The sequence below is a fragment of the Orcinus orca genome, chromosome 1 (assembly GCF_937001465.1).
Source record: "Orcinus orca chromosome 1, mOrcOrc1.1, whole genome shotgun sequence".
Taxonomy (NCBI): domain Eukaryota; kingdom Metazoa; phylum Chordata; class Mammalia; order Artiodactyla; family Delphinidae; genus Orcinus; species Orcinus orca.
This window is the reverse complement of record NC_064559.1, coordinates 159,490,822-159,513,718: the sequence shown is the minus strand read 5'-3', so window position 1 is coordinate 159,513,718 and position 22,897 is coordinate 159,490,822. Positions and strand designations below refer to the sequence as shown.

At 38.5% G+C, this 22,897-nt stretch overlaps 1 pseudogene; it reads left to right on the top strand.

The window, feature by feature from the left end:
- Positions 1-20,222: 20,222 nt before the first annotated feature.
- Positions 20,223-21,974, top strand: LOC125962205 (small integral membrane protein 10-like protein 2A; annotated as a pseudogene).
- Positions 21,975-22,897: the final 923 nt, after the last annotated feature.

Genomic DNA, 22,897 nt, shown 5'->3' with positions numbered 1-22,897 from the left:
AGAGCAAAGTTGTTCCCCTGAAGGGCCTCAGCCTGGGCCAAATATTATCCTATAATTTTGTGGGGAGGTCCTGGGTCCTGGGGCAGGGGTCACGGGCCAGTGTGGCCAAGGCAATGGGAGAACATCAGGAGATGTAGGCAGTGGTCATTAACCAACTGGTATAAAAGAATGTCAACATTTTAACAATTGAAATGGACATACTTTTCCTACCAGCTGACATCAGCCCTGAGTGGATATGATTCTCCCGAGTTCCTTGCCCTCCTCTCCTCATGTAACCTTGTCCTCCACTCTACCTCAGCCGCCCACTCCCATCTGTCATACACTAGACCTAAAAACGGTAACTGCATCCCCTCTGTGATCTAAACTGTAAGCATCCCACTCTTGGGCCACCACCTCCTGTCCTTCAAGCTTACTCTGCCTAGAACTCCAACACCAACAATTCTGCCATCTTATCAGAGCCTACAATTCATGATTCCTCCCAGTTTTCACTATGTTTCACCTCCCTCATGCCTTTTATTCTTTGAACCAGATTAGATTCTACAGCACATCACCGTAATCATCCTTTCATGCATACAAAACCCCCTTACCCTAGTCTTTCCTTTTGTCACCAGCCTGACAAAGCCAATCTATGGTAAATCCAAGCCTTCACCTGCTCTAAGATGGCACTATGCACTTGAATGTAGCTGCAGAAAGCCATACCACCACACTGACTGGCCTCACTTTAAATTTGTGATCAGTAACCCTGAGTGGGCCTTTAGTGGACAATGGTACTACATTGCCAGCCCCAGTCACTTTCCCACTCTGGTAAATAACCAGAATTATCTCACACCTCTTCTTGTCTCTTCAAACCTCCAGAACTCTTCTGCCCTCCTTACTCAAATCTAGTTGTTCTCAAAATATTTTGGTCTCATGACTCCTTTAAACTCTTGAAAATTGAGGACCCTAAAGAGCTATTGTTTATATATAGGTTATATCTACTCATATCTATTAAAATTAAAAACTGGGACATTTAAAACACTTTATTAATTTTGAGCTGTGACAAAGCGAGAGAGAGGCATGGACATATATACACTACCAAACGTAAGGTAGATAGCTAGTGGGAAGCAGCCGCATAGCACAGGGAGATCAGCTCGGTGCTTTGTGACTGCCTGGAGGGGTGGGATAGGGAGGGTGGGAGGGAGGGAGACACAAGAGGGAAGGGATATGGGAACATATGTATATGTATAACTGATTCACTTTGTTATAAAGCAGAAACTAACACACCATTGTAAAGCAATTATACCCCAATAAAGATGTTAAAAAAATAAATAAATAACAATAAATCTATTATACATTAACATAAATAACATATTTTTATGGAAAATAACTATATTTTCCAAGCCTAAAAAATTTTAGAAGCACTGTTTTACCTATTTGTAAAATCTTTTTCATGTTTCGTTAAAGAGAAGACAGAAGACTGGATTCTCATATATGTTTCTGCATTCAAGTTGTTATAATATATAATTTTGATTAAAGTGTATCACGAAAATCCTGGCCTCACACAGATACAGATAAGTAGTTGGAAAAGGGAGTAGTATTTTAATAGCTTTTTCAGATTATTGAGGATATTCTTCTTTGATACTACACAAAACTTGACAAGTGATCATTTCTTAAAGGGCGGTTGTAGTGTGCATTTTGAAACCACATCAATCTTTTCATACTCTGTTACATTAAAATGTATTGATTTATCTTGTACTTTAAATGGATATTTTACCCATGCATAATTGTGTAACACCATGCATTGGTCCTTTGGAAAGTATTGATTCACAGTTATGCAGATCTTCTAAATGTTGACATATTCACATATGTTAGTATTACCACTGATCTCATCAAAAGTCTTTAAGTATTGGGAAGATGCCAAGCTCATGGAGACAGAAGTTTTCCAAAATTCTAAGTTTTGTAGCAAAGCTTGAATGTTATCACTGTCAAGAAATAGCTCACAAGTATCTCCTGTCAAACAGGCTCACTTTGTTCATTTTTTTAAAAATGTCTGCCAATTATGTACCCAAGTCTGAATAACCAGAGTTGGTCTGCCAGTCATTCTTTCAACTGATGTTCCATGAATAAAGCAGCAGGGTCAGCTCTCATTTCAAATTGAACAAGTGCTTTTCCTCAAGACAGCTATCATACTTTGGTATGCAGCAGAAGTGCTTTATATGTACTTCCCATTCAATATTAAAAACATGTATACTCAAGGGATGAAATTTTATAAAATTAATAACTTTCACTGCTTCATTAAAAACGTTCTTCAGCAAAACTATTTTTTTTTTCCCTGCAAGTGCTTGATGGTGAAGATGCTGATGACTACTAGTATAATTTGGCACTCTTGCCTTGACACCAGCAATTTTACCCACCATTGCTTTTACATCATCAGGACAAATGTCAGCACAGTTGTTACAGGATAAACCAAGTAATTAAAAAATGTTAACACTTTGAAAATATCAGTACTACTTGTGTTAACTGCATTCACATAAAGGAAGATCTTTGATGATTAGTTGGTGCTAATCTTGAACGAATACAAGCAAAACTCGAAGTCTAGGCACATTTGTAGATTTGTTCGTTTTAAGACAAAAGTTCAGTTCTACAGAGGCGATATTAACTCAGTCTTTTTGTCTGCAGCTAAATTTTTACTCTGAGTAACTGAATCATTGAAAGGTGGCAGTTCTGTGGTTCTTTTCATCCAACAGGCGTTCAGCAATGTCAACTATACAAGATTTTATTTGTCCCTCTACTATTGCATGTACTTTTCCAGCCAGTGCAATATGGTAACTTACCTTGTAAGGTGCTTCAGTAGCTTTTTCTTTTCTAGTTTGAAAAGCTGTGACATGCAATTATTGGATTTTAAAGAGCTCATGATATGTATGTTTAAAATATTCATTTTTCTTTATATTCTGTATACTAGCCCCAATATGATGCTGTAGTTTAGGGGTCACCATATGTTATTAGAAAATGCTCTGATGCATAAAAGACACTAAGGTAATAATTAAAATTTATAAAGCTTAAGAAAAGATAGCATTTGCCATATTTTTGTTTCTTATCTACAATTTTGCCAGTGTCTTTGGAGTACATTCCTCCCTTCCATGAGTCAGAGAGCTCACTTTTTTTTTTTTTTTAAGCTCTTTAGACACGGACTATGTAGTTGTGGCTTGAGAAAGTAAGTCTTCTAATCTCTCCTTTTAAAGTCAACAATATATCTTAAAATATATATATGTTTTAAATAAACTACTTTTATTTTAGGAGAAAATAATAAATTCTAAAATAATAGTTTTAGGTATCTAAACATTTCAAAAAGTTAGGAAAAAATCAAATATTATGCAAAACAAGACCAAAAAATGTACTTCTTACTGTGTTTTCCTGCAGGTGCAAGGAAAACTTTGGGTAGTCACCCACAATGCCTTTCTTAGCCCCTGAAAGTCTTGAGGTTCAGCTCTGTGTTGGATCCCCTCTTTCCTCCAAGCCTCTTGCACATCATCTGAGATGACACCACTCCAGCCCTCATTCTCACATGTCCAATCTGCATGTGATCCAAGGAAAACGCTTAATCATCTTCTTCCCAGCGAACGAACTCCGAGAGTGCAAGCCATCCCAACACAACCCCTCCTGTTCCTCCAGCTCCTAAAGAGCCACTAGCTAGGCTCTCCCCTTTTAAACTTCTCAGGACACTAGTTCACCTTTCTTTGTGGCCCTGTTGAGGCACATTTCCCCTACATTTGAGGTGAGGTAATTCTCATTCTTTCCCTCAGAAACTCATAACACAAGGACAGTTTTCTCTAAATATTTCCACATTCATCCATCCCTAACAGTAACAAAATAGATAAAAATTCCTGCTTTCATGGAGCTCATATTCTAGTGCACAACATTAGACAAATTCAAGAAAATAAAACTCTCCTCTTACCTCTTACTATACTTTTCTTGGCACTCCAACCTATTTTATAGGCTAGAGATGTGTGCTGAGCTTAGATGTGTGCTAAACCAACTTTCTGAAACCTCCTTTAAAAGTTCTTCATGGTGTTCTGACTCCTTACTTTGTTAATATGACATCTATTATCTTGGTGTCCCAGCTGAAACTGAGATAAGAACAGACCCATTTTCAACACGTGTTACAGTTTTATCTAACACATTACCTAAAACACAGCCTCCCAGAGCTGAGCCATTGGAAGGTCAAGTAATATTCTTGATAAAGTCCTCTCTTCCAAGTCTAGGAAAACCAACATCTTTGCCATCATCAACATCATCATTATCATCCCTACTTCATTCACAGAGCTCTTCACCCAGCTCCTTCTCCAAACTGCCAAACTCGGCTGGGGCAAGGGATGGGGTAAGGAAGCCTGGCACTGATTAGGATTAGGGTGCTGTAATTTCATTCCTTAAACCTTCCTCTGCTTCCAATGAAGCAATGACAGATAAAGTTATATATATATTATATATTAAAGTTATATATTATATATATTATGTTGTTTTATATATATATATATATATCCATATATGTATATTTCATTTATAAAGATACAGCTACCCTCAATAACAAAACAATACCAAAAGCATTTCCATGGACATTAAATGGAACAGATAAATGATAATGGAACAATAAGTGGAGGCAGAGTGTAAATTTTCTGGATTAGAAACTGGTAGAGATGACTGGAAGTTTGACGCTTTCCCTCAAAGTCAAGTGAAGCGATTAACACCCCACACCCCCACCAGTGGTATGGACAGGAGCCAGCACATTGTGTGAATCAAGTAAGTAATTGTATTTGACCCACAGGAAGAGGCTAAAAGAGGCTGAAACCCAGTACCGGAGCTTGTAATAAATGGTTTAAAGAAAAATTCATGCTAACTGGTCCTGGGCTGAGATACCTACCAGCTCAGTAACCAAATTTTGAATAATCCCAATATCATCACAGGAAGAAATATAAGAAACAAAGCAGTAAAAGATTCTAGTAAATTTAAATAATTATTGACTTTTAAAACGACAAAATTTTGTTATAAAGATATAGAACTAAAATTCAAGACAACAACAGCAATAAGAAAAAGCAGCTAAAACAATCTAAGATCTTTATTTTGTTCAAGAAGGAAATACAAGAAGTAGAAAAACTTTAGACCTTATAAAACAGATACAGTTATATATAAATGTTAAATATGAAAAGGTAAATTCTGAAAGGATAAAAAATAGAATCTATAGCTTTGAAACCAGATTTTAAAAGGGAGAAAAATACCACCAGTTCAATCGAGATTTCATATAATGATAGTGTGAAAAGATTGACAATTTCCCTCTGAAAAAAATAAATACATAACTGGATGAAATTGTCAAAAATAACTATTTTGGGGCAGTGGAAGTAAACCAAAGGTAGACAACAAATTGAGAAACATTTATTTTTGAAAAATTTTTAGAGCAAGAGTCTTTGGCTTTCTTGCCTGGGGCTACTGCTGCTGCCTTGTTTCTTGCCTCATCCCCAACTCATTAGGCAAAACTGTAGCTTTACCAGTCTATGGCTAGCAGTGAAGAGCAGCTTTGCTGCCAAAGCAGGGTGAGGTTGTGGAAGGCACTCTACTTGGGTTGAAGTAGGGGACAAAATCTCACAGTTTTGCCAGCTAACAGTGGGGTGCTGTAGGGGAATAGAAGGAGAAAACTTTGCTAGTCTAAGGTTGTTGTCCCAGCTGGAGTGAGGAGTGGACCAGACATAAATTTAACAAAGAGATTCTGAAAATGAGAGAGCCACAAAAGGCCGGAGCTAAACTCTTCACACACACACCTGGCTGATAGAGGAAACACACATGCCTAGGAGAGACTTCAGAGAGCCTGGTAAAAAGTGAAAGCTAGGGGAGGCTTGGAATTGGTTGCAACTTTAAATGGATTCTCCAGTTCACACACAGATCAACAGGCAGAGGCTGGAAGCTTTACAGGCCTGAGGTGTTCAAGAACAACTTCTGTGCAAATCATTCGCCAATCACTGAGCTACCTAGACATGGGGTGACCCCAGGAGGCCAGGTTGAAATAATTAAAAGTAGAATAATAAGTTGAACAGACACATCAGTGTCTCCACACTATGGAAGAGAGAGATTCCACAGTACACGTGCAGACAATTTACGAAAAAGATAAAGACTCAGAAAAATAAAACAGAATTGAGTCATTGCAAAATATTATCTAAAATGTCCAATTGTTAACCGAAAGTTACTAGACCTATAAAATATAGGAAAGTGTGATCCGTGCTCAGGGAATAAAGCAACCAATGCAAATTGTCTCTGAATGGGCCAAAATGTTGGATTTAGCAGAGAAAACTTCAAAGCAGCTATTATAAATATATTCAAATAATTAAGGGAAACTATACTGACACTGAGTCAACAAATAGGGAATCTCAATAGAGGAATTGAAACTATGAAAAGGAATCAAATGGAAATTCTAGGATTGAAAAATAGAGAAACTGAAATGAAAAATTCACTAGATGAGCTCAATAATGATTTAAGAGGAAAGAAGAAAGAACTAGTAAACATGGAGCTAGAACAAATAAAAGTATCCATTCTAAAGAATAGAGAGAAAGAAGATTGAAGAAGAATAAACAGAGCATCAGAAACCTGTAGGACAATGTGAATTATTCCAAGAAGGAGAGAAGAAAGGAGAAGAAGTAGCAAATTATTTGAAGAAATAGTAGCCAGAGATTTCGCAAATCTGTTAAAAAGTATTAACGTACAGATCCAAGAAGCTCAATCAACCCCAAACAGAACAACTACAAAAAGGACCACATCTAGACATTCTGTAGTTAAATTGAGGAAAGACAAAGGTATAATGAGGAAATAAAAATGCAATCAATGGCTGACTTCTCATGAGAAACAACAGAGGCCAGAAAGCAGTGGAATGACATACAAAAGCTATCAGTGATGAATTCAACTTCCAGGAAAACCATCCTTAAAGCTTCTATATCCAGCAAAACTATACTTCAAAGATGAAGGTGAAATGAAGACACTTCCTCATAAATAAAAACTGAGATGATTCATTGCTAGGAGACCTGCCCTAAAAGAAATACAAGAGAAAGTCCTCCATTCTGAAAGGGAATAACATCAGACTGTAACACAAATCCAATTGTATGCTGGTTTAAAGCAATATTTATAACCCTGTATTGCTGGGCTTATATAGATATGATATATGTAACAAGATAAGCACACAGGAAGGCAGAAAACATGAAGTTTTACTGGAACAAAGTTGCATTTTCTGCCAGAAGTAAGTCAGAATTAACGTAAAATAGATTGTGATAAGTTGAAAATGCATCTTATAATGCACTCACACACACAATTTTTTAAAAAATAAAAAAATAAAAAATATTTGCTTAACACAGAAGAAGGTACTTAATGAGGGAAAGAGAAATGACAGAAAAATGACAAATACAAACAAAAAGAAAAACAGCAAAAGTAAATCCAACCATATCAATAAAAGGTAGAAAATGTGAATGAATTAAACACTTCCATCAGAAAGCAGAGATAATTAGAATGAATTTTATAAAAAGAAATCCCAACCATATACTGTCTACCAGACACACTATAAATTCAATGAATTCAGTGAAAGTAAAAGGATAGAGAAATGTATACTATGCAAATATTAAATAGCTATATTAATATCCAAGAAAATACACTTCAGAAGACATATAATTAGAGACAAAGAGGGATATACCCTAATGATAAAAGAGTCAAAATTCTAGCTATACCCCAGCAGTATGACCTTACGAAATCTAAATATACTTCCTGAGGATTTTTTTTAAATTTACTTTTGTTATCTTTTCATTTGTAAAATGTTTCTACTGTAAAATTAAATGAGATATTATATCATATTCTTGACATATTAACCAATGTCCTTCCATCCCTTGTATTAAACATATGTAGTAAAGTTTGCTAAAATCAGTTAATGAGGTTATACACTGTGATTATATTATCTGATGATTTTTTTTCATAAATTCTGTCCAGTGAGCATTACTGAGTGTCTGTTATCTGTCAAGCTCTATGTGAGGTAACGTATAAAAATAAACACAAATAAAGCATGAAAAAAAATAAAATAAAAGAGTCAATACATCAGGAAGATATAATTATAAATTAATATAATATATAATCATAATAAATAATATAAATTATAATTATAAATGTTTATGTACTTAACAAGAGAACCCCAAAGTACATAAAGCAAAAACTGAAAGAATTGAAAAGAGAGATAGACAATACAAAAAATTGTAGTTGGAGATTTCAATACTCTTCTGTCAGTAATTAATACAACAATTACACAGAAAATCAGTAAGAATATAGAAAATTTGAATAATGCTAGCAATGAACTTGAGCTGACACATGTATGGAAGACTCTGCCTAACACCTGCAGAATATACATTCTTTCCAAGTGTACACAGAACATCTTTCACCATAGACTGACTATATGCCAGGCCATTTTAAAATTTCAATAAATTTAAAAGAATCTAAATCATAAAAAGTATGCTTTGTGACCAAATCAACAACAGAAAAAAATCTAAAAAACTCCCAAACATTAGGAAATTAAACAAGGCATTTCCAAATAACCCTGGGTCAAAGAAGAAATCACAAGGGAAAAACTTTTAAATACCTGAATTGAATAAAAACGAAATCACAATCTATCCTAATGATTAGAATGCTGCTAAAACAGGACTTAGAGGGAGATTTATACCTTTAATATTTATTACAAAAGATCAAAAAATCAATAATCAAAGCAAATCAACCCCAAAGTAAGTAGAAGGAAGGAAATAATACAGATCAGAGGATAAATTAATAAAATTAAAAGCTGAAAGACAATAGGAAAAATGAATGAAACTAAAAGTCAATTCTTTGCTAGGATCAATAAAATTGATAAACTTTTGGCTATACTGACCATGAAAAAGATACAGAAGACACACATTACTAAAATCAGGAATGAAATTATAGACCCTACAAAAATTAAAAGGATTATAATAAGATATTATTAATAACTTTATGCCAATTAATTAAACAAAGTAGATGAATTAGCCAGATTCCTAGAAAGACACAAATGACCAATTTAAGAAGTCGAGAAAAGAAAAAAAGAAAAAGTGTGGTTAACAGAAAAACCAAATGAAATATTAGAAATAAGTCCAAGTATATCAGGAAGAATAATACAGTAATTGTAAATGAATTTTATTAAAAGACAAAATTTCAGGTTGAATTTTAAAAACAAAATCCAGCTGTATGTTGCTTGCAGGAGTAATGGCTCAATAAAATGATAGAAAATGACTGAACATAAAGGGATGGAAGAGGACATACTGCAAATATACTAATCAAAAACAAGCTGGTATACAAATATTGATATCAGAAAAATTCTTTGAGATGAAGAATTTAATAGTGGTAAGAGGATCAGTAATATAAGGGAGAGTCTACCAAAAAGATGTAATGATTATGAACTTGTATGTACTTTCTGCTTGTTTAGGAAATCTTGCACTACTTCTGCATTCTAAAGCTATTTTTCTAAATTTTCTTCAAATGGTTCTGCTTTCTTTTCATGATTAATGCTTTAATATATGGAGAGCTTTTTTATTTTTAATTGTGAGAGGAAGGAACTAAGTTGATCACTTCTAATATTTTTAAAAAATTAACACCATTAATTAACTCCATACTACACTGTCTTGAGTCTAACTTTGTGTCTTTTGTTTAACTGGCAATGGCATAGATCAGAGTATGTTTTAAATATTGATTGCATTTATTGAGTAATTGTGTATTCTCTGTTTTGTTTTCACTTTATTTTAAAAGTAAATTTGAGACCATTTTCCACTTAATGGAACCAGGTCTCCTGAGAGAATGAATGATTCCAGGGCTGAGCAGAGAAGTCCAGGTTGAGCTTGAAACCTCTTGTTATCTTACAGAGAAAGATAATGCTCAAAAATAATGGAACATGTCAAGAGAACATGGGAGCCTAATCTGAGAGAATATGCACACCAAATAAATAACGATATTAACATATTATCACCCCAATGACTAAAGCAATAATTCAAGCCCACGCTAATATAAATAAATGCATCAATAGATAAATAGAGGAGAATGAGAACAGTTTTCTAATAGGAGAATGCCAACCAACAAATGCAGAATGAATGATGGAGTTAGACTATCACTATTTGGCAAGTATGTTTATAACTAATTCAAGCAAGAATTATCATTGGATGCTAAAATTGGCACGTGAAATTTTGGGGATACTTACATGGCCCCAAAGTATCTCCCCACAGAATACTTATTAATTACAAAGGGGAAATTGCAAAGGGGAAAATAGTAACTTTACAGCGGAGAAACCTGACCAACACCACCTTACATATTAAGTGATTGACGTTAGCATCACCAGTAATGGAACAAACTCACATCTGTGTCTCTTGATATGATGCACAGCAAGAGACACAGCATCACTTATCTGGGGATGCTGTCCAAGATGCAAAATCTGAATCTAATCCTGAGGGAACATCAGATAAACCTGAATTGAAGGACATCCTCCAAAATAATTGGCCAATATGCTTCAAAAACATTAAGGTCATGAAAGAGTAAGACTGAGTAACTGCTCCAGATTGAAAGAGATTAAAGATATAAAAATGCAATGTGTAATCCTGGATTGGATCCTTAAAAATTATTTATTACTGTATAGAATATGATTAAAATAATGAGCAAATGTTGAATAATGTCTATAGATTAGAAAATAATATTGTCTCACTGTTAATCTCCTGATTTTGACAATTGTATACTAGTTATATAAAAGAATGTCCTTGTTCTTAGGAATTACACACTGAATTATTTAGAGGTAAAGGGACAGCATGTCTGCAGCTTACTCTCACATTTATATTTAAAATTAAGTGTGGCAAATGTTAAAATTTGGGGAATTTGGTTGAAGAGTACCCAGGAGTTCTTTGTATAACTTTTGAAACTTTTCTGTAGGTTTGAAATTATTACAAAATGACACGTTATCAAAAACTGGTGAATTCTCTTCCCTAAAAATCAATGCCTTTTAAAAAATGTGAGCCTTAGTTCTTTTTTTTAAACCACTCTTTGGTACCTTGATAGTGCTTATTTAGTATATATTTTTGGCATCCATTTTGTGCTAGAGTCTAAGGACATAGAGGTAAACTAAAAAAAAATTAGCTTTGCCCACGTGAAGTTCACAGTCTTGTAGGGAAAACAACTCTTATACAAACAATCTTGTAAATGTAGCTATTATGTGATCCATTCCTGCAACAACACGTACCTCACAAAGTCTCACCTATGTGCAGATTGCATTACATTCCTTCCTTATGAAAATACAGATGCAATCTTTTTCTTTCTGAATGTCCTTTCTGTCCCACAATAGAGCTACAACCACAGGAAGCCATTAAGAGTCCACCCAACTGACTCTTTCAAGTGTGTTTCTGTCAGAGAGATAGGAATTAAAGAGGGAAATGGTGGTGGTTGTTTTTTGTAAGCTAAAATGCTTTCCATCTTGAGAAGCAATAAAGTCTGCTGTAGAAGCAGGGCACGTTTTCAAACCTCCTGTTCATTACAGAGATATGCATCTAAGGAACTTCCAGCCATGTTCTGGGTGACATTTTTTGAAATTCAAACAAAAAGGAGTTTGTTATAGAACTCACAAGGGCAGTTCTGAAAGCTTCATTGATTCCAATAATAATTTCCAATTAATTCATTTAGTTACTTCCTGATATTCTGAAATCAAGAGTTTTGAAATCTGCTACCTTTAACCTTAGGTGAAATTTAAAACGCTATGACTTTAACTGATCCAACCTAAGCTAAACTTTTAGCCATTTATAAAAATGTAAAACAAAGTCTGGGCCCAGGTCTGAGATGAGTGATTTGCAATAATATTCTTCATTCGTGCCGTCTTTGGAATGATGAGTCCTGACACTCCGAGGGGATATTAAGGATTTAGTGATAAATAGAATTACACCAGGTGCTTCTCCTGGCTGGGGCCTGAGGCCTGATAACAGAGATATCAATAAGGCCATAATGGGAACACATCCAGAATTCTCCCACTCAACCTGTCCAGTGTAATTATAGCTCCCCGGTGGAGGGGTGACGGTGGGCGCCCTGAGGAGATGGGTGGGTGGGAAAGAGAGGCTTTCAGTAGCTTTCCCCCTGCCATCATACCTTGCTAACAGCTGCGGTCATTAGTGGTCCCCCACCCTGTGTGTGGGGTGCATCTATTCCCTAAGGTGCTCCCTCCCTGCTCAGATCTGGCCCCCTGCCATGGCTGTTGCACCCTCAGAGCTAGTCTGGAAGCAGCCGGTGCTGCCGCTTCCTTACCCCCATCAGCCACCGCATGTAGTTTCTAGCTTTTAAATGCAGGTCTCTCCATTTTTAGAAAACTGGCCACGGAAATACCTCAACCCACAGGCTAATAATTGAGAAATGAGGCTGTGTTCTATAAAAAGATTTCCCAGAAACTGAAAACTGAGCTTTCCTGATAAGCAAAGGCAGATTTACTGTGACTCTGACAAAGCCCACACTACAAGGTCCCGCTACAAGGTCCCTGGTCACAGAATTCCTACCACTGCCTTGGGAGGGCCCCTAACAATGTGTTTATATGGTCATACGTTTTTTACAAATTTGCAAAAGTGCGATATTTTAACTGCAGCTGGTTAAGTCTCTTGTCTCTTTCCATGGTACCCCACCCCCTTCATACCACTCTCCCCTATGCTGGTGGTTTCGGGATGTCTGAGAACAATTTTAGGTTCCAGGTAAAGAAAGAATGAGTTGGGTCTAAACTCATTTAGTCTGGATTTAATGGGACATATTTCCATGGCTCAAATTCACTTTGGCGTATAGTTTAGTTATTGCTAGACATCCTGATGTAGGAACGGCTCTCAGGAACATCCCTGCCAACCACATGCTGACCCCCTCAGACTCACAAAGGAGTGATGCTCATATATGTATGTGCGTAATGGAGAAGGAACATGTTAGAAGGAAGACTGGCTGGAAAAGCTTTTCCTCTCACGAAAGACCATGGCCCAGCACGTCTCAATTTCCCCACCAACTCATCTCCTGTTGAATTCTAGAAGCTTCTTTCTGCTCAAGGAGGCAGGGCGCTCCTTGGTGTGCGGGGAACACTGCCTCTCCTTCACTGCTGTAAGGTGGAATTAACACTGCCTCTGAGTTCCAGCTCTCAGCAGATTCTCTGTGCTGGGCTGGTAAAGACCATCACTCCCCTTCTCAAGGCTGTAGTAGACCCATTTCTGAAAAACTATATTTTTGTAAGTGAAATATTAAATATCTTGGAGGATCTCAATATTAAGAAGGATCTCGGGGAGAATTTTCACATAAAACAGATACTTGATTCCAAATTATTCTGATCCAACTTTTAGGGTTACAAATAATAGCTAATATACTTTGGACACTTGCTTCATGCTAGGCACTGTGTTAAGTATGTTTAATGTGCCTTATTTAATCTTTATATTAACCCAGTGAGTCACTATAATTATTCCAGTTTTAGAGATGAGTCAGTCAAGGCTTAGTAAGTAACTTGCTGAGGGCTTCCCAGTTCTGAAGTGATAGAAGCAGCCTTCAAAAGTTATGTTTTTTTGAGTTTTAAGGGTGCTTTTAATTTAATATGATTTTTTATAATTACATAAAACATGAACACGTTTCTAAAGTCAAATCTATAAAAATATTGCCTCTATCCTCCTCCCCTCCACGCTATTTCATCCTTTCCCCACAGGTAACCACTTTTTTATGGTTTATCCTTCCAAAATTTTTATATATGTAAGCAAACATCTCCACTTCGCTAAATTTAGAGAAAACAAAACCAAGTAATGTACTTGAACCTAATCGTGTAGAGTGGAAGGCATAACCATGTAAAAATGATTCCAAAGTGACTTAAAACACAGTTATTTGATTACTTTGGAAGACAACAGGGGATCATCTCTCAATACACATCTACACACTACGTTCTGTCTTGGAGCCTGCTTCCTGAAGAACCCAAATGGCAACAGTAATAACACATTGAAATGCCTGGCTTTACCAGCAACTGAGCTGCTTCATTAAGGCTTCAATCATTCATGTCTTTGATTAGTAGCTCAAAACCCTGAGGCTGTCTTGAAAATATTTCAAGTAGCCTATACTTAAAGAAGTCGACTCTTCTTTTTTTGTGGTCTATGGATATGAGCAAAATAGTTTGTCTTGAGCATTTAGGATCAGCTGGATTCGTGTCACAGATCCTAGACCTGAAAAGTGATCCCAGAGCACAGGGAACGTTTCCTGGTTTTCTTCCTTGCAATTTTTTCACCCCAGGAGACAGATATCAATGTTGCCAAATGCTTCACTCATCAGCTCATGGAAGGAGACCCCGCAACACCACTGATGTAGCAATCGCTCTGTGGATGCAAGTTTGCCCTTCAGAGAAATTCTAGGCCTCACATATACATTTGTATATTATTCTGCATTGCCAAAAATTTCACACCGAGTGAACTTGAAGTACAGATCATTGCAAGTGTTGTTGCAGCTGCCATGTTTTTCCTACAACTGGGTTGTGAGGAGATACAACAGGCATCTGGGTTGTTAGTGACTGAGGATGGGAAATGCCACAGCTGGTCTATTGAGTGTAGAGTCTCTACTGGTTTAATTTTAGAAAAGATGAATATGTATAAGGGCTTTTGTGGCCTTGTTCATTACTTTGGTCCTTTTTCACATAAGATCTTGTATTCCTCAACCATGAATTCTATTAATGAAGAGTTTCCATGGTCAGAGAAGAAGTATTGTATAAATCTTAACCGTTCTATTCATTTGCAGATGATTTCAAATTTGATCTTTATGTTAGAGCCAATGGGTTATTTTTTCAAATGGCAACTTCCAATGGGTCTACCTCATGTGGTTGTCGGAAGGATTAAATAAGATGCTGCAGGTAACGTCCTTCTCACGGAGCCTGGCACATAGTGAGTGCTCAATAAATACTAGCTGGAAGCAGAGTGCACCACAGTTAAACCACTCTGGTGTTGGAGGGCTTGAGGGTGAATCAGCTCTACCACTCACTATTTTTATGACCTTGGGCAAATAAGTTGACTTCTCTGTGCTTCAATTGTCTCATCTGAAGAATAGAGAGAATGATAGTCTCACTTCAGAGGGTTGTTGTAAGGAAGAAAACATTTCCATCAATGAACACCAGAAACACATGTTTGCATAAGTTAACATGTAAAGCACTTTTTTTTTTTTTTTTTTTTGCGGTACGCGGGCCTCTCACTGTTGTGGCCTCTCCCGTTGCGGAGCACAGGCTCCGGACGTGCAGGCTCAGTGGCCATGGCTCACGAGCCCAGCCGCTCCGCGGCATGTGGGATCTTCCCAGACCAGGGCACGAACCCGTGTCCCCTGCATCGGCAGGCGGACTCTCAACCACTGCGCCACCAGGGAAGCCCTGTAAAGCACTTTTATTAGGAGCAATGGGATAATAAACTAAAGTGATCAAAATGGTTTTATCAGACTATGCACACAAAGTGTTTATTTAAGGTATTTATCATTTGTATTATACTGCCTAATTTTTTTTAAGATTACAAAAAGAATGTTTAATAAGGTATATCACAGAGTATTATCAATTTAGGAAAAACAGTGAAATGGCAATAAATAAGAAATGAATTACATTATGGCAAGAGGATTGGTTTGGAGTGAAGAGAAGGCCAAAGAGTATAAAATGGCTATTAAATGTTGGAGTTAAAGCATGATGCATTTCATTTTATACTATGGAATCTCTAGTCTAATCTTTTGTGAAAGTCTTCGTGAAAGAGTTGAGGTAATGACAATCTCAGGCTTCTTGGCTTATCTTCCCATAAAGCCTTCTCTCAAACTTTGAATATCGATTGTCAACCCATTTGGTAACCAACTTTTTTTTCAACAAATATTTGTACTGCTTAATTTTTATTGTTGTTGTTGCGTACCGTTAACACTTATCATATGCTTACCATCCATGTCCCAGGCACTCTGCTGGGCGATTCCTAAGCATTGCCTCATGTAATCCTCTCAACATTCCCCATAATAACAGGTAAGGCAACTAAGACACAGAGCACATCAGTGACTTGCCCAAGGATCAGCCACTTGAACCACAGTGTGTCCTAATCCATACCTCTTGCCTCACTTTATTCTATATCTTATGATAGTCTAAAACCATTGCTAACAAAAACACATGTACAATAGAATGCTAAAAATAAATAAAGCCTCTGGGAAGGGGGCCAATAATTGAGACTGGAGCCTCGGATAAAATAGTTATTGCATCAAGCATTAATTTAGAGCTAAGCTTCCCAACAACCAAGGCAAAACAGAGTACACAATGCTTCATACGGTACCTGATTTTAAAAACAAGCCATGCTCTTCCTTCCCTCACCCTGAACCTGGAGTACTCCTACTCGTTTATTCATCAATAAAATCTAGTAAACCTCTACTTTTGCCATACACATTTCAGTCCTTCAAAAGACACACTAGTCCCTGACACCAAACTCTCAGCTAAGTTTATGGTGTGGTTTTTCATAGGACAGTTATGGGATGATCTGTTGAACAATGTCTTCATAACAGCTGGTGCAGGAGCTGCATGACCACAGTCTGAGTGACCACTGCTGGTGCCAGCCCTCAATAAAAGCAGATAGTGAAACCGAGCGGGGCCCTGTGGGGCTCCTGGCACGGAGGCCTTTTTGTCCCCCGTTTCTTGTAGGCAAGACTCCAGCCTCCATGACCTTCCCTGAGTTCCAGAGGGCTGATTCGAACAGTTGCTAAACAAGGGAGGAGCAGCCTACAAACCATTTGAAGCCGGATTAAAGGGACCAGAGAGGCTCATCAAGATTAGGAGACCAGGGCTTCCCTGGTGGCGCAGTGGTTGAGAGTCCGCCTGCCGATGCAGGGGACACAGGTTCGTGCCCTGGTCCGGGAAGATCCCACATGCCGCGGAGCGGCTGGGCCCGTGAGCCATGGCCGCTGAGCCTGCGCGTCCGGAGCCTGTGCTCCGCAACGGAAGAGGCCGCAACAGTGAGAGGCCCGCGAACCATACAAAAAAAAAAAAAGATTAGGAGACCGACCACCTGAGATGAGATGAAGGGAGTGCAGGCCCTGTACACACCCTAATCTTGTCAGCAACCCCACCCTTGAGCTATTGCTATAAAATGCCTCATCAAATCCTCCTAGGTGGGGACATACACTTTTTCAGGGCAGGAGCCCTCTGTGTCCCCCTTTGCCTGGCAAAGCAATAAAGCTATTCTTTTCTTTTTTTCTTTTTAAATTAATTAATTAATTTGTGGCTGCGTTGGGTCTTCGTTGCTGCTTTCCCTAGTTGCGGTGAGCGGGGGCTACTCTTCATTGTCGTGCGTGGGCTTCTCATTGCAGTGGCTCTCTTGTTGTGGAGCCTGGGCTCTAGGCGTGCAGGCTTCAGTAGTTGTTGCACATGGGCTCAGTAGTTATGGCTCGCGGGCTGTAGAGAGCAGGCTCAGTAGTTGTGGCGCACGGGCTTAGTTGCTCCACGGCATGTGGGATCTTCCCGGACCAGGGCTCGAACCCTTGTCCCCTGCATTGGCAGGCGGATTCTTAACCACTGCGCCACCAGGGAAGCCCCAAGCTATTCTTTTCTACTTCACCCAAAACTCTGTCTCCAAGATTCAATTCAACACTAGTGCACAGAGGCCGAGCTTTTGGCATCAGTAGCAGCATATTCAATCCATGGGTCGTGGTAGGGTTAAGTACCACAGGGATCTTTGTAAGACCACGAAGTACTATGATCTGTTCAACTGAAAATAACGAATGATGCCATTGTGTAAGATAGTGCATTGCTTTATACTGGACTTGAATATGTATAAGGAGTAGCAGGCCCAAAGATTTAAGAGGAAATCGTGGAAGAAATTAAAATTTTTTAAGTGTTAAATTCTATCCATTGAGGTAATATATTTTCCTGAAAATTGGGGGAAACTAGATATCAGTAGCAGAATATCTTGACATAGCCGTAGAAAAGTAGTGATCATAAAACAAGATTACAGGTGAGAGGACAGAACTCCTTGATGCCTCCCTTGTTCATGTGAGTGTGGCTGAAGTTTGGTGGTCAAAGCAGGGAATGAGGAACTGGCCAAGCCAGAGGAGTCCAGAGCGTTGGGCTGCTGCCCTCCAAGTCCCTGGGGTGGGGGAGGGGCATCCGGACCCAGAAGTCAGCCTCCTTCCATAGAAGGGATTCCTTGCTATGCCATCATCTAGGTATTCTATTTCTTACTCTTCCTTTGGGCCCAAAAGCAACAGGCTAATGTGCCTTCTGTATTTCCAAGACAGGGTAGCATAATGCAGCATTTCCCAAACTTTGATGACAAAAAGCTTTGTTGGCAGCACACCTATTAATATCTCCAGAACAATGTTCCTCGTGACACACTGATCTAATGTAATGTGTATACATAAGTGAATAAACTCTGGCCAATGTTCAAGATAAGGGAAATAATCCTTGTATTATGCTTTCATCTTGCTTTCAATTTTAAACGTTGGTTTTTCTTTAAACAAGGCCTTCTGACTCACTGAAGCTCTTTGTGCAAGGAGGTATGTTTGCATTTCAAAGTCTCATGTTTCCTAAGAAAGCCAAGTTCTGAAAACACGTTTTGCTGTGATAAAGACTTTTCTGAGATTATAAAGCTAAACAAAAAGTACAATGAATTTAATAGTTCTTTCTTACCATGGATTTAGCAACAAGAGACCCCAAAATACTTATTTATACAATCTTCTTTGCCTATGAATCCACTGGGCAACTACGTAACCAACAGGTTAAAGAAACACATATAGTTGTACATATGTGGGTGGGTTCATGGGTAGTAACTGTAGGGTATGTGTTCTTCAGGAATATTAACTGTTCTCCTCCAGCTGGGTGACTTTGACAAACCACTTCCTATGTATATTTCAATCTTGCCATCTGAAAAATGAAGGTGTTGGATTATAGTGTTTTTAATACTTCCCCAAAGATGAGAATCCCTAGAAGTAGTGGTTAAATATTGAGATTATTAAACCCTCTATTTGAACTTCTGATTAAATGGACCTAGGTTGTTTGTTTATTTTTTGTTTGTTTGCTTATATGCTTGTTTGTTCATTTGTTTTTAAACAAAGCCTCTAGGTCTTTATCTTCAAGGAATTTGAAAACTTGATTAGATGACTCAGGGACTTTCCATCTCTGCCATTCTATAATTCTGTGACTCAGTGAGGTGGGAGATCCACTAGCCCCCTCAACAGAAGCTTACTGTAGTTAAGATGAGACCTTGGGGGACTTCCCTGGTGGCCCAGTGGTTAAGAATTTGCCTCCCAATGCCGGGGACGGCTTCGATCCCTGGTCGGTGAACTAGCTCCCACTTGCATGCCGCAACTAAGAGTTAGCATGCCACAACCAAGACCCGGGACAACCAAAAATAAATAAATTAATTGATTAAATAAAAATTAAAAAAAAAAAGATGAGACCTTGGGAAATTTCTTTCTTAGGTTCTACCCCATGAAGAGTGACATCCAGATAAGTTTGTGTGAAATAGATACCTACCTCTCATAAGTCAAGGAGATGATAAGCCCTATGAAAACAACAAACCCTAGTTATGTGGTGGTTATTAAAACTGTGAACACTCTCCCCCTTAACTCTCCTGATGTGTTCTCTTAAATAAATGTCTCACTCAGGGTCCTAGTGTCTGTCCTCCTCACCAAACCTCACGCTGATAACTTTCAACATCCAGAAATGGTTTGAGAACCGCCTAACTCCATGACCTGTTGTCAAACCTCAAACTCCTAGAAACACCAAGTCTGATCACTTAACTTTTTCTTCTCTGGAAGCCAATTGGTCCCCCTGAGACTGACCCAACCATTTCTGGGAACTGGTTGGAAAAATGAAGTCTGGTTTTCCAACCAATCCTTTGAGATAATCAGAAGACAGAAGGCTAAAATGTCCTGTGACTTTAGCTTCTCTAAAAGAAAACCTATAGGACAGCACCCAAACACAATCATCTCAATGTTAATTTTTAAAACTGAAGTTGCACCTTCCCCTGTCCAAATCAATGATTCATGCAGGGAGGAAAGCAGCATCGTGTTTTGCTGCTGAAAGACTGTAATCTCTTTCTCTGAACATCTTTAAGAACAGTGCTGGGCGGTGGCCCGAGCGCAGCCGGAGGAGGCGGAGGACGCCCGGCCTGCACCGCAGCTCGCATCTGCGGCCGCGCGATCCACCTCCCGCGCCACTTCTCCCGCGTGCATCCCTCTGGCCGCGGAGCCGGCGGGAGGCCACAGCAGACCGATGGCGGCGGCCCTGTCGGGCCTGGCGGTACGGCTGTCGCGCTCCGCCGCGACCGGCGGCTCGTACGGCGCCTTCTGCAAGGGGCTCACACGCACGCTGATCATCTTCTTCGACCTGGCCTAGAGGTCTGCGCATGAACTTCCCCTACTTATAAGTTGTGGCTTCGGTGATTCTCAAAGTGCGCCTGCAGGTACATATTTAGAGCAACTAACTTGTGGCACTCTGGGAGGGGGGTGCCCTGCAGGATGGCTGAGCTCCACCCCCGACCTCGCCCGCCCTAGAGCAAAGCGACCAGCTCGCCTCGCGCACAGACTTGCCTGCCGATCTTGCCATTGCCCCATCTTTTCATATAAATGGGCGGCTAGAAATCATTTGCTGAAAGCCTGCAATATAACCAAAAAAGGCTAAGATATAATTAAATGTTGAATCTCAAGGAAATAGCTAATTCAAAGAACAGAACTTAAAAATCTGAAAATCCTCAGAAATATTTGAGAAATTCTTGCATCCATAAAACAAAAGACAGCACCGAATGTAGGGAAATGACAGTAAGCACAGGATGCCCTAAGGGGAAAAAAAGGAAAAGTTACTAACAACTTAAAAAAAGATAAACTGTACAAGAATGGTCCAAATAGGAGACAAATCTTGCAAATTAGAAAAAGAAGAGAAAAGACTTCCAACTGAATGGAATCGATTCTAGGCAACAGATGGATGGAGTTAGACGGAGGAAATTTACAACATGATCTGAAGGCAGACATTTCTTCATCCCCAAAGAAAAAACAACGGCAAACAGAATCTACTGGGAAAAACAAACATTTCAAACTGTACAAGGAGAGCATGCTTCACATATGAAGCAACCTCAGATGTGGCCTGTTTTTCAACCGTTGCCTGGAGTGTGAGAAAGGGAATCTGAACACTGGCATGTGGATCAAAACTCTGCAGTCACAGAAAATCCAATCATAGCGTTCAACTTTGCCATTCAGTGAACAGTGTTTAAATAATCATTGCAATGGAAATATTAGTTACGCATTTTCATTTTTAGAGTAAATCTCTAGGCAAAGCAGGGGAGACAGTTATAGAACAGAGTGGGAATGTTAACCAACTTTGACAAGTACAGGCAACAAGTTGGCAGGCAAATAGGAAGAAATGGAATAGTGGTGTTATTCTCCTAAACTAGGAAGTCCAGATACTGTTTCTAGTTGAAAGAATAAGACAGATTTAGGGGTTAGATTTTTTAAGTGAACAAGGTAACCAACAAAAGAGTTAAAAATAGTGATACAACCAAATGGAGGAGGGAGGAAAACCAAGGGGATAGCAGGAAGTCAGCAGAAAATGCCTCATGTCATCAAGTTAAGAAATAGTAAGAAAAACATATTATTAGGAAAAATGGAGTTAACCTCTAAACAGACATGTAAAAGTTTCTGCCTCTGGGTTGGGAAAGCAAAAGTTGAGAAGGGTAGATGGGGATTTACTGCTTTTCATTATATGTCCTTTTGTACTGGTTGATTTTTCCTAAATCTCTTACATGCATGTATTACTTTGATTAAAAGTTAAAACTTATTAAAAATGAATTTACTGCAATTAAAAAAAAAAGAGTGTTGATCAGAGTGAAAGAAAATAATTGACACCAGGGAAAGGAAATATAGATATGAGACTGATGAGGTTAAGTAAAAATCCTGAAATCCTGAATTTGAAATGCAAGTATCGGTATGAACTCATGATATATATATATATATTTCTTTTTAATAAATTTATTTATTTTTGGCTGAGTTGGATCTTTGTTGCTGCTCGGGGGCTTTCTCTAGTTGCAGTGAGCGGGGGCTACTCTTCGTTGCGGTGTGCGGGCTTCTTGTTGCAGTGGCTTCTCTTGTTGTGGAGCACGGGTTCTAGGCGCGCGGGCTTCAGTAGTTGTGGCTCACGGGCTTAGTTGCTCTGCGGCATGTGGGATCTTCCTGGACCAGGGCTCTAACCCGTGTCCCCTGCATTGGCAGGCAGATCCGTAACCACTGTGCCACCAGGGAAGCCCAACTCATGATATATTTTATCTTAAAAAAAAAAGTATTTTCTAGCTCTTTCCATGGAAAAGGCCTAGAAACAATGAACCAACCAAGTAGAATAAAGACATGTAGTACACAGACTGTATCCTTAAATCCTATTTTCCACCCAAAAGAGCCAGGGCTCCTTGGAGAAATGGATGATTCCAAATCTAGGGTAGAAAATTACACGGCAAGCTTGGATTGTGTTGCCATGCTAGAAAGCAAGGAAACTATTAAAGACCACTAAGATTATGTCAGAAGGACTTGGGAGCTAACTTAGAGGATCCCACTAGTCAAAAGATGGGACAATTTGAACACTAATAAGAATAATCACTGTAATGTATGGAAACCATCAAACATATTAAAAATCCATAAATTTATTATGATGTGCTTAAGTCTTCATTAGTCAAAAAAAAAAGTGCACTGGTCATATTTGGTGGACCCTAGGGAATCAACTCATTATGTTGAAAACTTGTAAATAAAGGAAAAGAATCAAGCACTTAGCCTGTTTGCTGTACAATCTGTGATTCAGCCAAGTAGTGGATTAGGAGAAGTTTCTCTTTATAGAGTATTTCAGCTAAATACATTG